General features: G+C 46.6%; 1 protein-coding gene across 1 annotated transcript in view; it reads left to right on the forward strand.

Annotated features, from left to right (window-relative positions):
• Positions 1–24025, forward strand: part of CDH11 (cadherin 11) — a 133961-nt gene that overhangs the window by 26164 nt on the left and 83772 nt on the right. The window lies entirely within an intron of this gene.

Consider the following 24025-nt stretch of genomic DNA (forward strand, 5'->3'; position numbering starts at 1 on the left):
GAGAGCTATTGCAAAATCAAGTTATAGACATCATTTGGCTAGTACTCCCAACCACCCTAATTAGGAAGGTAGAGTAACTGCTCTGATGTTACAGAGGAGCACCCTCACACTCCAAGAGCAGGGGTGATGAGGAGGGCGGGGCGGGGCCCCTGCGTTCATTGCCCCACGAAGCCGCTTTCACCTCTACGGGACTTCAGCTGGCCATCTCTGGCAATGAGCCACAGGGAGGGGCCCGGTTAGAAGTAACTCTGTGTGCACCTGCGGAACGCACTGAGAAAAGGAAATTATGCACTTGGATAAATCAGTAATACTTTTAAAATTTTAATGCAATAAGCTACAAGCTGATTAACTCCCAGCCAAAGTGAGGAGAGGCTTTTAATTTTGTTGTTAATATTATTTTAAACTATGTTCCTGTTAGATATAATACAGAAAATACATAAATACAATTATGCAGCTGAATTTATTATTTTAAGGTGAACGAACACCTTAAATCCACCACCCCTGTGAGGAGGTAGAACCTGCCTAGCCAGACAGCCTCTTTTCTTTTTCTCTTTCTCTTTAGGTAGAGCTTTCAAATTTATTTTGCTCTGTAAGTGCTCCTATCATCCCCCTCATTGGAAAACAAAAGTAATTATTTACCTTAACTCACCAAAAAAATGGACATGCTTAAAAATACTATTTTCTTTTCTCCTGACTGACTCCTGCCCTTCAAGGCTTCCCACCCTTCAGCTGATTGGTTGGGGAGGCTTTTCCTGACAGCTGTCCCACGTAGCAGGAGCTCCTGCCCACCTTTTATCTATGGTAATCACTGATTAGATTTGTAAAGTTCCGGCCACCAAGATCTCTTGTCTGTGCGAGTATATGACGTCGTCCATCCTCCTTAGGCGTCTCTACCTGGATGAATTCCGCTAAGTCCTTGCACAGGAAAGGCTGTGTCCAAATTCATGAAGTTAACGGCTTCTCCACGTTCTCACGCCTGGGACCACTCCTAGGCTAGGAATAAGCATAGGCATGCCAGGCTGGGGTGATGACACTTCTCACCCAAAAGTTGCTCATTTTGAACTTGTTAAGCTTGGGGACGAAGAACAGCTGGATGGCCCACTGCTTATCATCAGGCAGCCGGCAGCGCCGGGCTGGTCTCGCCTCTGCCATGCATCCCCCAAATGGTACTTAGTTCCGTTTTGCCCCTTCAGTTTTCTCCCTTGTGCCGTGGGGATCTGAAATCAGTCTGAGTTGCTGATTTCCCAACACAGGAAGGAACCCTTTACTCTTACCTGCCATGTCTCACGACGTCTAGTGCGAAGGTCAGCAGAAAGTAGCACCTGATGCATGCTGGGTGACTCATCCCTCAAAATGTCTATCAGGTTAGAATTCTTTGTATTGTGAGATTGCTAACAGCATCCTATAAAGCTTCTGGATAAAAAAAAAAAATACCGGTTTCTCTCCATGTACTGGGGTTGTTTTTCAGCTGTATTTCAGCATGGGAGTCCATGATTCCCTCTGAAGACCCTCCACGCCTCTATGAGTGTCACCGCTTAATACAAAAGCGCATTTTCTCCGATGCTAATGCTGAAGATATGCTTTGACCACTGATATGTTCAATGCGCCTGCTGCCACCAGGAACACTAATGCATCACATGTCACAAGCAGAAGGCAGAAGGTTTTGAGCTCAATAAATAAATGCATATTTACTCACGAGTAAGGATCTGTGAATTGTTTTTCTACCCATGGAAACAGCAGAGCTAGGGCAAGAAACTGTAAAGTCTTGTCGACAAACACCCTCACAGATTTAGCGCCTAGATTTCACTATCAGTGTCAAGAAGATTTCTTTGACTTTCATATATTGTCAGAATATATGTACATGAAAGAAATTTTCCAGAAGCAAGCACGGACGATGCTATAATTTGTTTTCACTAATAATAGATCTCCTTGGGGTGAGGCAGCAGTGGCAAGAGCAAATGGTTGTAGTCCAAGAAGCAGAGGATCAACATAATTGCCACCTTCTGCTTCAGAAACAAACAAAACGTGTTTCCACGTCTGTGATTGTACTCAGCACGGGTGTTAAGCACACGCACAACATGTGGATAGATGCATTTCTAACATACATTGAAGCAAAAAATATTTGAGAAGGGCCAGATTTGTCCTTGAGAGGAAGAGAGAGGATGCTACAAAGTCTTGAAGATGAACAGAATAGCGAACTGCATGATGTTAAAGCTGTCTTAACATATCCGGTCAAATATTTGTGAAACTTGACGTTGCCGAGTTCTGTAAATGTCTAATGACAATATTTAATCTAAAAGGATTTCCTCCTTTAAACATATTCTGTTGATGCAAAACCTGTGCACTTCCTCTTACGGAACCTCATCGCTCACTTTTTCATTGTCTTGACTGCAGGAAACATGTTAGGGGGTACTGTGTCGGTGAAATGTAGCATTTCCTAACTTTACATTTCCTTTTTCTTTGCTCAGTTGCCATCGTGTTTTCAGAGCGCCACTTGTATAATTAGACTATGCAATATGGTCATTTCCATTGCTATTAATTATTCTCTCTACCTTAAATTTACACCTTTCTGCCACGTGAGTCTTATACTAACTTTTTTGTTTTCTGGAGCCAAGAACGGAAGACACACACGTGTGATGAGCTTTCACATTGCGCCAGGCACTTCGCCCCCTCACCTGATCTTATCCATGTTAATCATCAACAAAGATGCTTATTCCCATTTTTCCCCTCAGAGAAGGAAACTGACATTTAGAGATTGATTTTCACATGTTCGTGTGTTGGAATGGCAGACTCGGAAGTTACACCTGCCGGCGTTTTTACTTCTCTGTGACCTTTGCATGGAGTGTTTGCTAAGGAATGAGAGCCCACGGGTCTTTTAGAAACAACGTGATGCTGTAGACAATTTAGAGAATGTGCAGTCAGGCAGGTCTGGGTTCCATTCATGCCCCTGACACTCCCTAGGTGACTTTTGGGGAGTTGCTTAGATTCTCTTGAGTCTTAGTGGCCCCTTGAAGAAGTGGGGCTGACCAGAATTTTTTTTTCCCCAATGTCTGTAGGATTAGAAATAGCTCAGGCTCCCAGGATGGGCTGGATCAGCGGGAGCTATTCTTGTCCCCACCTGTCCTCGGTTTGTTCCGGCTGCAAGCCACTGATGGAGATTATTGATGGCTTTTCCCGGTGCAGAGGCAGCTCGGCGAGCCTCCGACATGGAGGGTGTTCTCTCCGTCTGTCTGCGAAAGAGAAAAGAACAAGCCCAGGCAGCCCCGTCTTTCAAGCTGGGATGCAGGAGTTGGAAGAGGGGTTTGCAGGAGATAAATCAAAGAAAAGTGTCTAGGATTGGTACAAACAAAATTTGAGCTTAACGCGTGCTGGAGTGGCGGGGGAGGATTTGTGCTCTTCTAGTGGAGCACAAATTGCTGCCGCTCGAGGGGGAGCTGCCAACTCCTGGAGGCCGAGTGTGCCTGTCCCGTTCTGCCTGGGACCTGGGATGCTGCCACCCCCACAAGACAGAGCACTAGGCAGTCATTCAGTGCCACTTCCTCCTTATCACACCTCCTTCATTGAAGGTAACAGGGACTGGGTATTATGCCCCGCCCATAATCCAGTGTGGGGTACACCAGGTACTTGATTACACCAGGGGACAGTTACAAACACAAGTACGTCCATGGAACGTTTTACTACTATTCACCTCCTGGGGTGCCTGTTTGGGACTTTGAGAAAAGGGATGTTTTTGTTTAGGTGCCATATGTGCATATATAAGTACCATCTCACAGGAACGATTTAAGCTTCATGACAGCTCCAAGAAGAAGACATCATTGTTTCTATTTTATAGAAGAGACAGCCTGTTCAGAGACGTTAAACAACTGTTTCAAGGCCACACTGTTTGGGGTAGAGCTGGCCCACTTGATGCCACGTGGTCTACACTGGCTTTGCAGCAGCGCCTTGTGCAGGGACAGCGTCCCAGGGGCCCTGGGCTGTGCCCATTTCACCCAAACGTGTAAGTCTTCAGGGATGCATTGCGGGTGGGAGGAGGCCTCGCCTGACATACTCTTTTGCTGCACTGTGAATGCCGGTGACTCGAAGATCCTTGCCAGGGGATTACCGTAAATCCTGTGTAGACAGAGGACTCCTTAAAGGAAGAAGGGTTCTTCGCAGTGGCCCACAGCCAGGAGCAATAGTGTCCCAAGGAGGAGAATTTGCAGCACGGCTTGAATGAGAGCAGAGAGCTCTGTGTGCATGGGCAGGGGCACAGAAGGGAGGGTTTGATGCAGAATCCCCCTAAGCCCACGCGGAGAGCGGGGAGGGCTTTTGGACAGTGTCAGAAGGGCCGCTGCCACCCGTGGCTTGCTCTAATCCTCTGCCTGAGTCCTGTCTTTCTCAGAGACAAGCAAGCTGGCCTCATAGCCTGTCCCATACCATGGTGCAAATTAACGGCGTGGCTCATAGCCATGTCACTCCGCCCTCTTTTCCTTGTCCCTTTAGTCGGGTCTGGCTGGCAGACCAGCCTGGCAGTGCGCACCCCCGCATGGTGGAGAGATGAGCAGGCTACCGACCGAACAAGCTTTTCCTTTTGTGGAGGAAGTCTGCTCCTACGTGTCACAGCCCACCCTGCGCGGGACACAGCGCGCTGTGCTGGATGGCGTGGGGCGTGAGGAGAACGGGAACCTGTGTGTGTGTGTGTGTGTGTGTGTGTGTGTGTGTGTGTGTGTGTGCGCCTTCTTCCTTTCACAAGGATATCCCCAGGTACACGCATTTTAATAAAAAATATTAATTATTCTACCCAAGAATAGAAGATGATTTAATATTTCCCTAATTATTTTTGTACTATTCTGTACAATCACTGGGAAGGGGGTGATAAGAAAATACTGTTTTGAATATATACACACACTCTGAGAAAGGCTTGGACTTGGAACCAGGAGGGAAAGTCACAAACAGTGGTGCATCTGTGGGAACTTCTTGTTAATGTGCGACCTCTTGGGTCTTTTTTTGGACTATGGGAAATTCGTGTTGTTTTTCATCTAAGATAGGTATAGATGGGTTACCTCACAGCAACAATCCTATAAAGTAGACACCATGGGGATCCCATTCCAGGTCGAGAAGCTAAAGTTCAAAGAGGCGAAGTGCCTGGCCTGTGGTCACACAGCTAGTAAGAGACGGAACCTTCACCTGAACCCCTGGTCCCTGTGTCCAAAGCTCTGCACTCTTGCTCCTCCCTAGATTTTTACTGAAGGGCCTTGAAAGAGTTAATTCAAATATATTGAAGTGGTCCTGTTTTATTAGTCTCCTCAGTGACTCAGTGGCCCTTTGGAGCCTTAGTGCTTTGGCAGTGCTGACCCATGCATAGCCCTGTCCTCTGTGACACTCTGCCCCTGCTTCCCGTCAGGCAAAGGACTGAGGGAAACAGAAAGTTAAATGAACTCCCCAAAGGGCAGTCACCGGGAGTCAATGGGTATTTGCTTTTTTCCCATTCGTTTCATTTAGAACAAAACAGAACAACAAATGTTCCCTGCCTCTGGGTCCAAGGACTTAGCGGCAGGCTGCGGTTCCCATGAATAATGAAAGAGTTTCCACATTGTCTGAAAACCACCATGACATCAAAGAGACACACCAAAATGAAATTCAGGTGTTTACTTCCTCTCCCCGGTGCTCCCAGCCTCGGCCTCAGCGGCCTACTAGTCATCTCCTGGGCACTCCCTTGATATCCCGGGCCTCGGCCCCTAGCTGCAGACCTGCCGGACCTGCATTGTAATGAGGTCCCCAGGTAACTTGCCCATCCAGGAATGCTGGGAAAGAGGAGGACTTCCCTCCCAGTCAGGCCAGGGGGGGGATGGGGTATGGGAGCCACTCAGTCTGTGTCCAAAATTTAAGAGTACCCAAAATGCAATGATCAACATAAGCAATGCTTTTTTTAAAGATTTTATTTATTCATTTTTAGAGAGAGAGGAAGGCAGGGAGAAAGAGAGGGAGAGAAACATGGACGTGAGAGAGAGACATCGATGAGTTGCCTCTCACATGCACCCCCACCAGGGACCAAATCTGCAACCTAGGCATGTGCTCTGACAAGGAATCGAACCCGTGACCTTTCGCTTTGTGGGATGCTGCCCAACCCACGGAGGACACTGGTCAGGGCAACATAAGCAACATTTAATGCAATACACATGTATTAAAAAAAAAAAAAAGGTTGTTCAAAGGTTTTTCAAAGGTTTGGACATCAGCACTCTCCTTTCTGGATCCTTGGGAAAGGGCAGGAGAAAAACCGCTAGGAAAGGTCTGGGAGCTTTGGTTTTTTATGTTCTCTAAATGTTCTCAAGTGTCTGCACATGAAATTGCATTGTGTCATTTCCATTTTGGTCTGCACACCTCTCTCTGTATTACTGGATTTTCAAACACTGTGATGAGGCACCAAAGACCTAGTGTTACAACCTGCACATTTAAGCTCCAAGTTCAGCTCAGCTGCTGAAACACAGATCATACTCATGCTGAGGGTAATGATCATGGTACCTAACATTCATCGAGGGCTTTCCTATGTGCTAAGTGCATTACGTGAATTAACTTACTTAATTTTCACAATAACCTTGGGAGGTAGGTACCATTTTACTCTTCCTTTTAGAGGTGAGGAGATGGAAGTGTACAGAAGTTAGGTCACGTGTCTGAACAAGGTGCTCCGCCTACTAACCGCAGGAGGTAGAATTCAGACCTGGGCAACTTGCCCCAGACTCCACACTCTTTCTGACTTCACAAATCTACAGTTAACACAGTATCAAATGAATTTACACCGGATCCCACGTTCCAAAGCAAATTTATGCATGCTTTCCCCCCCTCCTTCAATGTGTAAGCATTAGGTTGCCAAGTTTTTTATTCTGAAAATCTGTCCCTTTTTACACTTTCTATGTTAAAATGCTCTTGAAAACAATGAAATGAGAGTAATAGATGATGGTAGTTACCTTTTAGAAATGTACACTCAATTTTGGCTGCATTTTCTTGTTAATTAGGCCAGGAGGGGAGGGAGAAGATGCTTTGGGTTCTAGGGGAAGCGCGTATTTCAGGGCCCTCCCAGGGGCACTGAGAGCATCTGTGCGCCCAGGTAGGCCAACGGGGCTCTGCCTGTCTCTGCTCCTGTTCCGCCTGCTTGGCAGCAGTCCCTGCACTCGCCTCTCTGGCCTGTGTCTGGGTGGGACTCATTAGCAGTGGAAGTGTGTCTCGTCACAGCGACTCGCTCACAGGGCTGCCAGCCGTGCCAGGGAGCGACTCGTTCACAGGGCTGCCAGCCGTGCCAGGGAGCGGGGCCACCTCTCCGGCCATCCCGGGAGCCGCCACTCTGGGCTGTCCAAAACAGAGCCGGGCCAAACCCTTTCACGGTCCTGTAGCCATTGGTGTACCCACAGGAGGTGCCCCACGATCAGAGCGGGACGGTGGCTCTTGGAGATGGCCTCGCCAGGGCTGCATGCTGCCTCTCGGGGAAGACTCTAGGCAGCCTGCTGCTGCTTGGCGACCTTCGCAATGGTGGAGTGAGTAGGCACTGGACTTACAAGCTTGGCCTCTCCATCTGTCAGCTGAGTGCAGGTGGCTGTGACACTGCCCAGTCCGGACGAGGGATGGAGATGGTGGTGCAGAGATCCCAGCAAAGGGGGCCGGCTTTTGTGGACACGAGCGTTAGGTCAGGAGTTTGACTCATGCCCTGCCCACGCAGTGGCAGCTGTCTGCTCCGTACCGCTGCGCTTGTTTGCCATTTCTGTACTTTATACCCAGGTCACAATCTCCATCTGATTCTGGGTTTGTTTTTAAATCCGGCTTGGTGACCGCTGCTGGCCTGAACTGTTGATCCCATGTTAAGAGTTTTTGAATGTGTTTCAGAGAGATGGCAGGGGCTGGGTCCCACTGCCAGGTTGTGGTGTCTGGGGACACACGCTTGGGCACTATTTCCGTCTTCTGCCTCTGCTGGTCTCCTCCTCATTAAATCTTCCTGGGTCTGTGGAGCTGACTACCAATTGGAGCCTGACCTAGTTACAGAGAGCCACCATGCTGCCCTGCGCTCATTGTAACAAACGGGTCATAACAGTTTGTTCACTGTGATTCAAAGTGGTCTCTGTTATTTTACAGGCATTTCTATTTCCTTGGAGTGTGGGCATGTGAGTGTGGAGGCGTGCATGTGTGGGTGTATGCACATACGTCTGTATTCATGTGTGTAAACACATCTTTATGCATGTTTATATGCATGCATGTCTCTGTGTGCACATGTCTGTGTATGCATGTCTGTGTGTGTAGAGTGCAGCTGCCTCAATGAAGGCTGCTATTTCCCGTTGCTGTGTCGGGACTTTGCATTAGGACACTGGCCCTGTGGCTTTTGCATCTGGGAGTTGATGGGCTTCACCGGGTTCCCTGCGTCGATCTTTCGTTTTCTGCTTGGAGCTCTTTCCCTGGAGCTCACTCAGGCTCTTGCGTTTTCTGCTCTTGGTGTTGGCTCTGTTTGCCTCTCTCCTGCCAAAGGGCCCTGCGGAGTCACTCAAAGGACCTTTTGGCCTGTTGGCTCAGTGAGTGAAGAGCTCATCTGGGACAGTTACTGGGACAGACATGCTTCCGGCGGTCCCTGCTGCAGCATTGCTGAGCCACGACCCACGTGCTTGGCTTTCACCTCTGCTGATCTCCGAAGCCATGTGTGAGGCTGGTGACCTTTCCAGCGCCGTTTTACCTTGCATTTTGAAAGATAGTTCCCCTGCAAAAACAACTGTATTTCTAGAGTAATAACCAATCTGTGTTCGCATGTTTAGTTAATCATATGTACATAATTGGCAATCAGAGTTTCTAATCAGTAGGAGTTAATCAGAGTTAACATTTATTTATTTCCTGAGCACCTTCTATGTGACTGACCTAGGCCAGGTGCTGGGAATAAAAGAGTGAGCGAGATAATGTCTGAGCAGGCGTTTCCAGTGCATAATACTCTCTCGTTAACTCACCATTTGAATTTGGGGAAGGTATACTGAGCACCTTGCATGTGTTTGGACTGGTGCCTTCATCGCCTCCTTTCATCCTCTGAGCAGCCATGTGAGTGTGAGTCAGGCAACAGAGATGCCACTTTTACACCAAGAAGCTGCCACCGGCAGAGTTGAGTCACTGCTCCAAGTCACAGCTTAACCACAAAGCAGAGGCAGGAATTGAATTGCAGGTTGTCCGGCTCTGAAACTGCCCCATGGGGATCATAGTCACCAGCTCCCTGTGTCCCTTCCTCATTCCTACAAGACAGGTTTTTGCTTTTGGCGGGCAGGAGAGTGCTCTGTGCTCTCACCTTGTTCTGTGGTTTCTGATTTTTTCCCCCGTCTTACCGAGATATAACATTATATTAGTCCAAGGTGCACAACTCAATGATTTGATGGATATATATATATATATTACAAAATGATTATCATGATTATTAGTTTAGTTAACACTTATAATCTCACAATAGTTACACAGTTTTTTTCTTGCAATGAAAATTTTTTGTGGGGAGAGAGCGAGGGAGAAAGAGAGAAACATCGATGTGAGAGAGAAACATCGATCAGTTGCCTCCTGTACATGCCCCAATGGGCGACCAAACTTGCAACCTAGGCATGTGCCCTGACCCGGAATAGAACCTTCGACCTTTCGCTTTGAGGGATAATGCACATCCAACTGAGCCACACTGTCTGGGCAGTGATGAGAACTTATAAGGTTGATTCTCTTAGCAACTTTCAAAAGTATAATATGGTATTGTTTGAAGTCTCTGTTTATAGGTTAGTTCGCAGTGTCTGTAAACCCAGAGGGCAAATGAGCCTGTTGTCCCATGGAATAATGGAGCTTCGAGCCTTCTAAATATTCAGCTTACTCACCTCCTGATGATTAGATGGGGACATTGATGCTCTCAGCAGCAAAGGGACTTGCTGGTGATCACAGAGAATCAGTCGGGGCTTGAACTCAGATCCCCTGATGTGCAGACCAGCTGTGTTGGTCATAGCACATTAACTTGTTACTGGCTGATGAATTCTGGGTTAGGTAGCAATGCTCAAAGATCTTCAGTGTGATTCTATCCAGGTTAGAGCAGCCGGAGGTAGACTGTGATGCAAGCTCATTAAGGGCAGGGGTCAATTTAGTGCATCGCTGGGTCCCTAGTCTCTAGCAGAGCCTCAGGTTCACTGAAGGTCGTCAGCAGGTGTGTGCTGGAAGAAGGAATTCAAAGGGATGAAAGGGCCCCCAGGCCTCCTGCCTTGTGTTTGGTAGTTGCTGACCTCCCTCCCCTCTTGGATTTGCCCACACCAGAGGGTATTTGAGAACCAAATTGATGGTATCATTATTTAATTTGACAGCTTGATGACTCAATCATTTAGAATCATAGACTATTTCCCTGTTTCTATTTTGGAATGAGTTGGGTAGTACTTTTGGCATTCTTAGGGGGAGTGGGGTGTGTATGGCTCTGCGGGAAGGCGGTGGGAGGCACGCACTCATCAGACCACTGGCTGGCTCTGTGCGCAGCCGGCTCACACATTCGCCTTGCAGCAGAGGCACATCCAGTGGTAGGATGAGACTTTATGCAGTTATGGATTTGTGTTTAGGACAGATAATATTTTTTAATTATATAAGGAATGAAGAAAAAGAGAGGGGATGATTCACCTGCAGTTCATTCGTTGTGACTCAAATTGTCCTTATTTTTCCTTCTCCCTTACAAGGCTCAATTTAGGAATATTTTTATATTATTGTAATTGGATTTACATTCAATATAAAATCTTTACATTTTATTTCATAGTGACCTATTTTGAAACACCCTAATAGGTTCCACACTGCTTTACAATTCTCATAATTGCAACTTGGGGAAAGGCGTGCTGGTCCTTGCTGGTCCGTGAAGGGCATGCACTGGGTCTTACTTAAACGTTCTCCTGTTACAGCTAGATAGCTCTGGCCCTGTGTGAGTAAAAGGATATAATTCTTACTGGGAATCTGTGTGGAATGGAAGGGGACTACAAAAGATTTGTGATACCTAGAAGGTTCTGTACTTCAAGTCAGTTATTCCATATGAATCACCTCTTTAGAGCTGTAATGCCCTATTTCCCTAACGAAAAAAGAATACTTGAAACATGCCTAGAAAGGCCTAGGATTAGTCAACATCAGAATTTTTTTCAAGGGGGGCAGTGCTTTCTCTATTTTTAAAAAATTTAAAATATTAAGATGACATTCAAAGTTTCTTTTCTAAACTCCAGGAGCATTTTTCTCATTTCTGAAAATGGGCGGCATTTAACTGGCAGACAAAACAACAGGAGCAATAAAAGTTTAACACTAACTGCTTAGGAAAGCTAACCTGGTCCTAGAGCTTCTTCAGGAAAAACAACGAGAAAGGCAGAAAACCGTTGATGTAAACGGTTCGGATGAGTCCTTTCTTGAGGTTACCGGGTTTCAGGGGTTGTGGCTGTGAAACAATCTGGCGGGGAGCTGACTGGGAAGAGGAGGCCAAGAGCTTTCATTAACTGTTCGCATCACGATTGGGCAAGGTCACCCAAGTGACTCTTCTTTAGGATGCTAAAAATAGGCAGTCTCAAAGAGCCAAGGATGCCATCATCTCTCCGTTCGTTTTCTTTAGTCATGTCTTATTTTGGGTACTCTCTTCATTCTCCTCACCCACCTGCTTCCTCTGCGATGCTGCGTTTGCTTTGGATAAGTCATTGGCCCCTGTGTGTTCGGGAAGATTGGGAGGCAAAAAATTTCAGGACCCCCCACTCAACGGGCAGCTTCCTCTTGACATTACCATGCCCTGACTCCCTCCCTCCCTCCCTCCCTTCCCTTCCTCTGCCCTCCTTCTCTTTCTCCCCTGTCGTATGTTAACATGGCCTCTGATTCTCTGTGTTTATTGCAAAGACACTGGCACATAGAAATACTCAGGACATAATTATTGAATAAGTGAGAGGAAGAATGAGTGAGTGAATGGTTAGAGCTGTAAGAAAGGCAAAGTCCCGCATCGGTGGGGTTAGGAAGACCTCTGCCCCGCTGAGAGCGCATCCTACCACTGTTGTAATGCCCCTCCTTCCCACGCCCTGGTACCTCCGCCTTCTAATGTGGAACCTGTTCCACTTGCATGTGCGTTTTGTCCCTGTCTGGTACATGTGTCCACATCTAGATGTGCACGTCTGTTCAGAACGAGGCTCCATAAAGGCTCAAAGGAGTCTTGTGACTCCTGGATTCATTACTTCTTTCCTCTTGATTCCATGAATTTTATGTAGATTTTTATAAATAAAATCTTACCCTAAACCCTAATATGAATAAATCAAATAAAACAGAGCTCCTGTGAATTAAATACAAGAAAGTAGGAAAGGCAGGGATCCCAGAGCCACCTCCCCACGCTGGCCTTGGCCCACCGCAGCCCTTGACTACAGCCTTTGGGGAGCCGCAGACCACCCAGTCTCCGCCCTGCACGGTTAGTAAAATCGCGAGATTTGACCGTCACTGAGTTCCCATTTGGCACTCATACCCTGTGATGTGTGATGTCCCTCCGCCTTCAAGTCAGGGCCTCTGTTTATGCTTTGCAGTAAATGCAGATATTATGCAGTAGGCACTGGAGGAGCTACAAGTGATGCAAACGATGGAGCTCCTGCTCTTCAGAGGCTCGCAGGGATTGGGGGTGGTGGGCAAAGGTCAGGAAAATGATTCCCTAAAGCCTCGAGGTGACCTAGGACTTAAGGCCTAAGTAACTGACAGAGGATTGTAAGCAGTAGGTGTTGTCTCTCATTCTATCAGGGACTGATTGGACATTGGCTCTGTGCTAGGCACCTGTGTGCCGCTTTAAGGGGGTCCTAAGGAAAAGACACTGTTGTTTGCTGTTTACTTTTCTGTTCACTCTCTAGCTCTACCCTCTGCCCTGAGAGGAAAGCTCAGCATAAACAGCAGCCCTGTCTGTTGGATACTCTAGAGTCTGACCAGTATCTGGCATGTGGTAGATGCACCGGGAACACTGAGAGGACACATGGATGAGAGAGATGATATGTGGTGGGGGGGGCGGTGAAGTTGAGAAAGGAAGGCAGGTTATCAAGAGGTAACAATTTAGCCAGAGCCTTAAAGGACAAGGAGAAGTTTATAAAGGAGAAAATAGGAACATGAACTCTGTACAAAGGCAAACATAAGAGCAAAGGTAGGGAAGAGAGAGACGGTATGGTGAGTTGAGCAAAAATGGCTGGCTTCTGAAGGAGCTGCCAAAGGTGAAGCTGAACGCCAGCTGAGCTCCCTAGTGGAAGGGCTCCTGAGGGAGGGGCCGGGGCCGGAGCTGGGGCCGGGGCCATTAGGATCTGATGCTCTGGAGTCAACTGCCTACCTGAATCCCTGCAAATCCTCTCTGTCTTAGATTTCTCTGCTTTCAAGTGGATGTGACAATCCCTTTAAGCACAAGACCTGGAACAATGGGGGGCTTGGTTATTGCTAAAAACAGAAGAGGCCAACCCAAGGAGACGGTTGGTGCTTTGAAACCAGGAGTGGCATGAGCAACCCCGTGGCCCAGGGTGTCGAGGAAGGGCTGTGGCCCTCACGTCCTCCTGGGAGAGACACCGCCTTGCTGCCTGCATCGTCCCCAACCCTCCTCTCCCCTGCTAGAGACTCAGAGTCCTCCCTGTGCCGCGCTGCTCCAAATGCCAAAGAGTTCTCCTCCTGTTCTGTTCCCTCTGGGGAAGTTGCTCCGGGCCTAAGACATTTTCCCTTCTCTCACTTTTATTATGTAAAGCGGAACGGTATGTTTCTGTACTGTATGCAGCTTTGCAGGCAACCTTTGGAATAAAACAGGTACCCGTAAACAGAAGACGCGTGTGCACAGTGCATGACAGGGCTTATTGGGAGAAGCACCAGGCGGATTCTGTGCCTGGGGAGTTCTCAACCTGGTTTCTCCTCCAGGAAGATGTCGATTTCTGCAGACGGATTAGACTCTGCTCCCGCCTCCATCACCACATCGGACGGACGGACACGGGTCTCTCCCTGTAATTCCATCTCTGCCCTGGGAGCAGAGCGGAGGCCCTCCCTCACCGTCCCCTCGCACACTGGCCCCGACACGTGGTACTAAAGTGGGCCCTGCGGAGCGACCGTGCGATACTGGAGCCAGGGGCTCTGCAGGCCGTGCTCCTCGCCCACTTCCCCCGGGACCTCTGCCCTCGTCTCTAAAATAATGACAGCCGAGGGGCCCGTGCTCCCTGCCCTTCAGTCATTCACGCTGGTCTTTGCAGGACCTCAGCACCACCCATGCTGTTACGTACTTCCTATTTCCTGTTGACTCACTCTGCTTTTCTTAAATATCTTGAAGAAAATGATATCATTGATAGAGAACTAGTACTTCTTGTCTGACTCTAACAGATACAGGTAGAAGGAAACCATAAAATTGAATTTACTTTGAGCTTGAGTCTGCCTTCTACGCTCAAAGAGAGATTTGTTCAGGAATCACTGCAAATCGAGACTTTGTCTTTGCTGGGACCAGGACTGAAAGAGAATTGACAAGGTCCTTCCTGATTCACTGTCATTTAATTCCAATACTAATAATAATAGTAGTAGTAGTAATTTTTGAGCTCCTATTGTATTAGGCATTGCATGGACTTCTTTATATTGAATCCTTATAACTTAAAAGGGATAACTTTTTATAATAGTATCTTTACTCCTCACCTGAAGCTCTGTGTATTGATTTTAGAGAGAGAGGAAAGGGGTGGAGAGAAAGAGAGATAAGAGAGAGCAATATCAATGTGAGAGAGAAACCTCTATAGGTTGCCTCCCGTACTTGCCCTCACCAGAAATCAAACCCTCAACCTTTTAGTGTTTGGGGCAATGCTCCAATCAACCGAGCCACCCAACCAGGGCGGAAACTGATAAATCTTTGATGATGCTGACCTTGACTAGCAGTTGGTGCACAGTAAATTTGTGCCAGAACAAAAGCGCAGGCAATTTGCATGTGTTTCCTCATTCATCCTCACCCCCTCACAGCTCCCTGAGGTATCACAGTGTCCATTTTGCAGGTAGCGTCCTAAGTCACAGAGCCTGGTGGCACGGCCCGCTGGACTCAGAGTGCCACACCCTGCAGAGGCTGCGTTAGCCCGAGGCTGGCCTAGTTCCACAACGTGCCCTCCCACCCCCGCCCTGCGCTCTCCCTGCTTGCTCAGTGACATGCACACTTGGTTTGGCTCCTTGACAGGGTCCTCTGGCTTTCCCCAGGCCACCAGGACATCGTGTCAGGGACCGTGAGACCTTGCCATGCCTACACTTCACCCTGAGAGCTAATGGAACACCTTCCGCCCGTGCAAGGACTTCTTACTGGTCGTCTTGCTCATGGTACCAGGGTTAGCGCATGACATCGCAGACTGCTGTTGAACCCTGGAGAGGGAAAGGCTCCTGGAGATCCTCCAGCTGACTGTTCGCCCGGGTGTGCTCAGAGCTCTGCCGCAGGCAGGCGGGCTGCTGTTAGCTGGGAACTGACTCCTGCTGCTACAAGGTTCTATGGACTAGAATAGGAAAGACTCTCACAGACCATCAGATCCACCTCGACAACCAGGGTCAAATGCTGGATAAGGAATGTGGTTTAAATAGTTCCAGAGATGAGTGACCAACATGTGACACGTGTGTGTGTGTGTGTATAACTTAAATTCTTTCAGTATCGGACAGCTACAGCCAAGAAGGCTATAAAGCCAATATCAGATAGCAAAGCCAAGAAGGCATAAAGAAAATCTGTCTCAAAATCCCACCTGATTTCCTTGGCTGAAGCACTGACGTAGAGATTTGATAAGTGGGCATTGCAATGGAAGGCCTCACAGAGCCCCTGATTTGGGCACAAATAGGACCATTTGCCTGTTTCTTTCTCACCAATGACCTAAACCTAATCTAGTAAGATGACGACCTGACACTATACAATAGTTGACAGTGTTATTTTTCTCTCCAATCTCAGTTTATATCAATGAATTGGTAAAAGTAGACTTCACTTATAACCTTTGAGGATTTTTTTGAAGATGAAAAGGAGAGAATGAAATGCACCTGTGTGTGCACGCGTGCACGAGTGCACATGTCCCTGGAAGGTGAGTCCTGAGTGAACGACCTCAATAAATCTTCCTACAAAAATATTAGGATCTTGATAATTGGCACTTGATTTTTCCTAAGATCTTCAAGAATTTCAAAATCTGTGCATGCAAGTGAAAAGTATTATTCCACCAATAAAGAGCAGCAAACTATGACTGAAGCATTTTAACGGCCCACTTCCCCTGCCGACCTTGAATGGGTCCAGTGCAGGTAACGTGGCGTAATGGGAGGCAGCGTTCCTGTCCGCTAGACTCCCTCGCTGGCGCTGGCTCGTGGCGGCCCCTCGGCGGCCAGATTCACATCTGTGCCTGAAGAACACCGCACGCCACGACTCGTTGCTGGCCTTCCGAAGGACTCGCTTGTTACTAGCTCATTTGTACAAAAGCTATTTGGGTGCATTAGTCTGTGCCTTTGTCCACCTGATACACAACAGGCAGAAAAACGCCCATGCTTCTTGCCCTGGTGGAGCTTTACAGGCAATTTGAATTCAATATAGCCTGTAAGGAATAAGTGTCTAACAAGAGGTAAATAAGAAAATGGCATTTTTTTCTTAACTTAATTTTACATTGCCAAAGGACAAGCCCACTTAATGTTGAGAAACCCGGTTTTGTTTCTTTCTGAGCGTAGTGCTCCCAGAGAGGAGCTGCTTCTATTATATTTAAGTGAGTTGTGTTGCTGTGGACAATGTGGCTTGTTTTTCTTACTGTGAGAAGAATTAGCAGGCTGTGCCTATTGCTAGCTCACAGCAAACACTGTGTGTGTGTGTGTAAATAACTCTCTGACTTTGTGAATATGGAGATTTGCAAACGGGTTGATGCCTTGGCTGTATGGACATTGCCAGATTCGATGAAATGTTAAGAAGTACTGTCTTAGGCCTTGGGTCATGGTCAAAGGTCTTTGCTGTTCTTCATATCCATTGGAGGGTGATTCACCACTGTTCAGTCTCTCTCTTGCTTTCATTGGTTCATAACTTGGTAAAGTGATGTCATCCTTAACCATTTTTTTTTAATCACTGGACTACTTCCCTAAATTAGTGTCCCAGTTTATGTCTGGAGAAAGCGGTGGAGAATAGCTATCAGGTGAACTGCTATAGATTCAAGCCCTTGTGTCCATATCCTGGCTTCACTGCTTAGTGGCTCTGTCAGTGAGGGAGGGCAACTTTACTCACCCTTCCTGTGCCTCAGTTTCCTAATTATGAGATAAAGAAAATCATATTACCTGACACAGAGGACTGTTGGAAGATCACATTATATTTTATAGGAAAGTACTTAGCCCGGGACCTGGCACATTGCAGACTCTTGATAATGTTAGCAACCATTTTTGCCTGTTTGGATCAACACCTAGTTCCTGGAGGTAGAGAAGAGCTGAAGGAGGTAGCATCACATGTACATGACTAATGTCATGCTCATAAATCCTCAAAGGTGATTAAATGCTTCACCTGGCATCTGGAGTATTTGGAAATATTGGTCACATTTGTTCACATTCAGCTGTTGCACAAACACGTGTCAGTCAAGAAGTACCTATCGGTTAGCCAGCCTTGTTAATAGCCAGTTATTTGCAAAATGATAGCCTGATTTTAACTACTTTAGAAAACAGACCAACAGCTCACCATTGCTTTTATCACGGCTGAATCATTTGGGCCAAGTGAATGTGTCATTACAGTCCTTAAAAAAGTTACAAATTATACAGTTATAAAATTACAGATTTTACATATGTCCTTTAATACCAAGCAGATAAAAAGGCAGTGGCTTTTCAATGTTTTAAAGTTTGAAAAAATACAGATTTATGGTGGTTGTCTGTTTAACTACTACCGCTCATCTATTTCTTCAATAAGCCAGGCCCTGTGGAGGGTGAGCCGTGTACTGACCCAGACGACAGAAAAATGAGTATGAAATGTGATTTCTGTCTCCCCAGGAGCTCAGAGCTTCCTTGGATGTAGCATTGGAAGGGGCTGACAGCAATGATAACAAAGAGCTCTACCCGTGGGGGCTATGCTACCCTAAGGGAACCCAGAAGCCCTCTGAGCCCACACCTGGGAGTGAGGGAAGGTTCCCCACAGGGAGGCCAGCAGTGAATGGGAGGAGAGGTCAGATGAGGGAGCAGTACCTGCAGAGCAGCACAGAGGTGTGGAGCTTGCTGGGCTCAGAGAAGAGCAGGCCTCCCATGGGTAGGAGGTGAGGCTGGGGCAGGCCAGGGGGTGATGTATGAGCTAATATGAAGGTGAGTGGGCATCTCCTGACCTGATAGGGAACCATTTAGAGTTGTAATATTGTCACATTTTTTAATGTAAAAATAGCCATCTTTCTAGTAGTTGGCTTCCATTAAGAAGGGAGTTTCTGTTTGTCCATCTTCATTATTGCCAAATGTTGAGGTATTTGTTTGTTCACAGCAAGGAGACAGTAGGTAAAATAAAATAAATTACAGAAGAGCAGGTAAATATTGTTGAGCAAACGTGATTGTGTATGCCTGCCTGCTTGCTTTGTTTAGCCCAGTAATTCTTTCTAAAATGTGACCAGTCGACAGCATGGGCATCCCTGGAACTTCTCTGAAACTTGGCTCTATTTATTTTTGTTTGCTTGCTACCTAATTGCCCTTCCAAAAATTTTTTTAAAGTAAAATTTTTGGCATATTAGGATAAAAATAAAATATCTTCCCTTGGAGAAAGGCTTTATGTTTTCCTTCTACTCTAAGAGTTCTCGGGTTCCGTTAACAATATAAATAGGCTCAATCTATTTTTTTGTGACACTTATAGTGGATATGCTTAGATTTCCCCCCATAATCTGACATTTTATCCTCCTCTTTTTTTTTAAATTTACTAGAGAAACCATCATGGCAAAGTGGAAAGGCAGAGCCTTTGGAACAAGGGAAATCTAGATTTGAATTCCCATTCTGCTGCTAATTAACTTTGTTATCTTGGGCAAGTTATTTAACTTCTCCGAGATTTAATTCCCTTCTCTTTTAGGAGGTAAGAATGGAATAGAACCCCTCCCAGTGCTGTGGGGAAGACTAATTTTTAAAAAATGCACATAGAAGCACCAAAGCCATGTATGTTGGGGGGTGAGTAGTAGGTTTGTAGGTGGCAAATAAAATTAGAGCCTCCAGCATTGCGAGTGTTAATGTGTTAAAGGGGAGAAAGCAGAACGATATCGACATCGTGTGGGCGAGAAATAGGGACAAAATGTAGAGTCGAGGGAGGCTTGCTCATATGCTACATCACTGTTTGTTTATTCATTTGCCAAAGATATTACAAAGGCTGTGAATATTTATTTAGTTCTGCTCCCAATAGCTCTTCTAATAGGGAATTATTTGGGGACAACGAAAGACATTTGTAAATGTGGCTGATAAGACTGGCGTTGGACAAGGAGTGTGTTGTTGGACACAGGAATTCTATTGTCCCCAGCTTCAGTTGTCAAGTGCCCGGGGAACCCAGAATTTATGGTGGTAGCACAATGGGCCTTTCAGGGCCCGGCAAAAGAGCTGTGAGACCCCGCTCCCTGGCTTTTCAGGGCTTCTAATCTTTTTATCAGGCCCGGACAATGCCGGATTCAGCTGCTGCCTGAGCCTCCTGACTGTCCATTGGCCGTCAGGTATTGTGCGGTAATTACCATGGCGACAATGGACTCTCTCTACGCCCGTCCTTCGGCGCTTTGCAAAACTGCGAAGGTTGTCACTTTGTATTAGGTGCCTCTAAAGACATGGCTTACTTAGAAAAGATACTGAGGAGAAATAAAGATAATCGCGTTAAGAGTTTGATTTAAAGGGCCACTCTGTCAAATCCATTTGGAGCCCAGAAACTCTTTACGGATGTGTTCTTGCAATTACAGTCAGACATTGGGCATCGTCCTGCACAGATAGTGAGTGGCTGGACTCGGAGAGTTTGCAGGGAGGCATGAGCCCTGGGCAGCTGGCAGCCCTTAACTTCCTAGTGGGATCACAGATCTAAGCTGAGCTGGGAAACTTTGAGGCTCGGTTTCCTCATCGGTAAAAAGAGTGGTGTGGAGAATACTTACACATTAATGTTAATTATATGATTGTATAGTAATACATGCAAATATATGAGTATTAATTTTATGTAAATACTTATCCAGGAAGTATACAATGAAAGGTAAAACTAATACGTGAGGCATGCACAAATGCAGAAAGCACAATCTATGTCTTTACTAATCACAGCCACTGATTATGGAGTGCCTCGTCCGAACGAGGTATTATTGCATTTATTACCACTATTCCTCGCAATAATCCTACAATACAGTCATTTTTATCCTCTTTCTATAGTGGCGAAACTGAGGCACCAAGGACTTTTGCTTGCCCAACGTGGAACTGCTTTGAAGAGGCAAAGCATGGAACTTAAGTCCTGTTCCCTCACATTCAAAGCTTACTGCTTCCCTCATTTAAAAAAACAAAGACTTAATCTATAAACCTATCTTACAAAATAGGCTTCACCATATGGTTTTTGTTAACTGGAATGAAAAGCGTGCAGTGGGGATTATTAATTGGGCTTATTCGTCCCTTTGACAATATCAGCCACAGGGGACACCCACGAAAGGACCAGCCCCTGCCTGCAGCCTGCAGCGCGCTCAGGGCCCGCGGCCCGGGGCCCTCCTCCTGCCTGCCTGCCATGCAAGGAGAGCACGGCGGCACAGCAGAGCGACTCTGGTTTTCAACCGGCAGACACGTATGTGCCACTGCTAGACTTCTTTGCCTAACAGAAGTTTCAAAAACTTGATATTTCATTTACTTTTTTAATAGTAACATATTTAATGATAATTTTTAGTTAACTCCATAGCAAAATGCCCAGATTCCTGGGTTGTATTGTTATACTAAAAAGGAAAAATTATCTGTGGACACAAACTGGAGGACAAGGTATGATTTACCCTGGCAAGTGGGTCTCGTAGTGGGTTCTTAAAGCTGGTGAGAAAGGAGGGAAGATGTTAGTAATTCAGTCCTGCTCTGGTGCTTCCTTGCCCTATGTACTTGGGCATTTCCCACATAGCCTCAGTTTCTTCATCCGTAAAATGGGGCCGTCCTTGTCTCCTTGGGCTACCCAGTGCCTTGCAGGGCAGTTCTTTCCTCTCAACCTATCTCCCTGTGTCTTCCCTATACCAGCACTGTGCACACAGTAACTGGCCTGAGGATCCTGAGTATGCATCGATGGAGTTGTGGGGTGGGGACTTTTTAAATCCAGTTCACATATACTCTCAGCCATGAGAGAGACAAGCCTTTTACAAGACCAGAGCTCAGCAAAAGGAACCTGCCACAATCACACCCTCATCCTTCCCTGAGTTTTCTCCTTGATTGTTATATGTACACCAAGTATCTTCTTCATCTCAATTTACACCCTTGCTTTCACGGTATTCCTTTTCCGGACTGCATCACCCTGAAATAAGAGATGGCGGGCAGTGTCTGTGCTTCTAAGACACAGCGCTCAGCGCTGTGGGCGGTGCACACAGGGGTGGGAGGGGCTGGGAGAGGGCCGTGGCCCTTTGGCCTTGGGAAATGAACCAGAGAGTCCTCAGAGGAGTTTGGGGTGGGGGCGGCGGCGCTGGGTTGTATTATTCTGGCGCAGAAGGGAACACATGACTCCAGGTGTTGGGGAGTCATGAGATGTAGGAGAGGAAGGAAAATGAACATTCCAACCGGAATCGCCTACTTACAAAGAGAACGATTGCAGAGACCCAATGACCTCTTTTTCCCCATCAGTTCCCCTAAAAGCACAAAAACAACTTAGATTTTCTTATGCCTTTTTTTTTTTTTCTAAGAAACATGGTGTTGTTGTATACCAACGTTTTCCCCACAATACACAGCTCCTCTTTCTCAGTGTTTGCAGAGCTCCTAGACAACTCCCCCATCTATTTTTGCTTTCTTTCCAAAGCTCTTAATTGTCTTTGCAGGCTTTTGGTGAAAGGAATTCTGTAAGAAACATTTTGCAGGGAGGGAAAGAATGCAAAGCAAAGTGGGAATTCAACTATTTTTTATAGATTTGAGAAATAAACTTTTTAAAACACACTGGCTCCAGATACAGCTATATTATTAACTGGCTGGCGAAGGAAAACAGAAGAAACACAGGCTATGACGTCTGTGCTGCTGAATTCTGCTTGGTTGTTCCTTACTGTACACCTTGGGCAAGAGTCTTACCACTTGGAGCAGAGCAGTGAGATGCATCTCATCACACGCAGAGTGCTTATATGTATTTAAAGGGAACACAAATTGTCTGTTTCACTTCTCTTTGTAGTATTTCAGTTATTAACTGCTGAGTAACATGCCACCTGAAAATGCTTATGAAAACAATTACCTCTTTTGGCTGAGTTGTGTGAACTCCTCTGGGTGGTTCTTTCTTGGGAGGGTCTGTCATGCTATATGGTTAGATGGCTGGAGTCACATGAAGGTTTGGATGTCCAAGAGGGCATCTTCATTCACCATCTGGCACCCGAGCTGGGATGCCCTGGAATGGCCAGAGATGACTGGGTGTCTCTATTTGTGCAGCTTCTCCACGTGGCTAGCTGAGCTTCCTCCTAGCATGGAGGGCTAGAGGATTCAGACTTCTGACGTGGCAGCTGACCTCTCCCAGAGCCAGTTTTCCAAGAGCACCAGACAGGCCACAAGGTTTCTTAAGACTCAGCTTCTGAAATCATATTGTGTCCCTTTTGCCATGCTTTACTGGTTACATGGGACAGCTCAGATTCACATGGAAGGGGACTATATAAGGGCATGAATGTCTGGGGTGTTGGTTCACAGGGGATAGAGACATTTTTAAAGACTGGCTAGAGCATGTAACATGATTGCAAAGTAGGGTCCCTCCTCATTAGTTCTGTGCTGTGTGAACTGCCCCATGTGACCTCTTCTCCATGACTCGTACATCTGGAGATAACCTCTGTGCTCCTCGGCCCTTGACATCCTGGGGAGAGCACACGAGAGAACAGTTTTATTGTTCTTGCTTCGGTCACAGAATCAAGGTGTTGTGAAGAAATTTTGGACGTAACAATCATCCTCAGCTTCTCATCAGGAACGTTTTTTCTTGCTGCTGCTGTTGTTTTTGTTGTTATCGTTCTGGTGAAGGTATTGTATGTGAGGAGCTGTTAGATGAAACCGAGCTGAGACAAGGAAAAGTGGGTTTCAAAAAAAATTATGATAAAGTCGAAGTAAGAAGCTGTTTAAGCTCTTAATGCAGGCTGAGTTGATCCTAGAAGGTAGATACTCTAGAGATGAAGGACATTTAAGAAATCCTTAATGCTTTTGGTAGGGAAGCTATGCCAGCCGCCACCTCCCATGGTTCCGTGCCTCAGTTTTCAAAGACGACAGCTATTGAGACACTCCATGTTCTTCTCTCCATTCATCTAACAGATATACACTGAACAGCCGCTCTGCGCTAGGAAGCGCGTTAGACACTTAGGGAGGTCTGGGGATGACTCGGACCAGAACCCAGGCGGAACACAGTCCCCGTGCAGACTCCAGAGCCCGGGTGGTGCAGGGAGCGGGGGGTGTGGTCTTGGTAAAGAATTGCAGCTCTGTCAGCCCAGTGCTCTGGTCTGCTGGCGTGGGCACAACACCTCCTGTCACCGCTGCCACCCCTGTCCTTCCTGGTCCTTGAGCCTATCGTCCCACAAGGGCCTGGCAGTACCAGAGGAGCGCTTCTCACTTGAGCGGGGAAGCTACGTCTTTTGGATTCCGATAACATGCGGGTTCTGTCAGAAGCTGGCTCTAAGGCTTTATATTCCCCCCTCCAGGAGTGTTGCTAGTTGTCTAGCAAATGCATGTGAAGTACATGGCATATAATAAGGAGTTGGATGTATGACTGCTTTTATTGTCGTAATTCAAGTACCAGATGCACATATGGCTAATCACACCATCCTGTGGTACCTTTAGATTCACAGCCAGTTTTACCCACTTTGCACACAATTGTGATGATTTGTTTACATCCCTCTCCCTACACCTGGACGGTTATCGTCTAAGAGAAAAGTCTGTCTTATGCACCTGTGTCTCATAGTGTATCACTTTATTA

Source organism: Pteronotus mesoamericanus, unplaced genomic scaffold (assembly GCF_021234165.1).
Source record: "Pteronotus mesoamericanus isolate MK-2021 breed Mesoamerican mustached bat unplaced genomic scaffold, CSHL_Meso_final contig_52, whole genome shotgun sequence".
Taxonomy (NCBI): Eukaryota; Metazoa; Chordata; class Mammalia; order Chiroptera; family Mormoopidae; genus Pteronotus; species Pteronotus mesoamericanus.